Genomic DNA, 233 nt, shown 5'->3' with positions numbered 1-233 from the left:
TACGTTTACTGGATTAATTTTAGCTCTTATATTATTTGAAAGGAATGAGGAAGAGAAAATTATTTATTGCAGTCATTACAGCGCTGAATAATTAGATATATAAGTATAAATATGATTATGCAAATCAAAAAAGAAACACCAATTAACTATCATTTATCTAACTCTCTCTCGCTAACAAACAAAAACAAAAAAAGTTCGAAACACGATACCTTCAACGCAATATGTTGAATTCT

The 233-nt window shown here is 27.5% G+C and overlaps 1 protein-coding gene across 1 annotated transcript in view; it reads right to left on the bottom strand.

The window, feature by feature from the left end:
• LOC119593500 (neuronal acetylcholine receptor subunit alpha-7-like) overlaps positions 1 to 233 on the bottom strand; it is a 113209-nt gene that overhangs the window by 20162 nt on the left and 92814 nt on the right. The window lies entirely within an intron of this gene.

Source organism: Penaeus monodon, chromosome 32 (genome assembly GCF_015228065.2).
Source record: "Penaeus monodon isolate SGIC_2016 chromosome 32, NSTDA_Pmon_1, whole genome shotgun sequence".
NCBI classification, from domain to species: Eukaryota; Metazoa; Arthropoda; class Malacostraca; order Decapoda; family Penaeidae; genus Penaeus; species Penaeus monodon.
The sequence above is the reverse complement of the archived record's forward strand: the minus strand, read 5'-3'. Positions and strand labels throughout refer to the sequence as shown.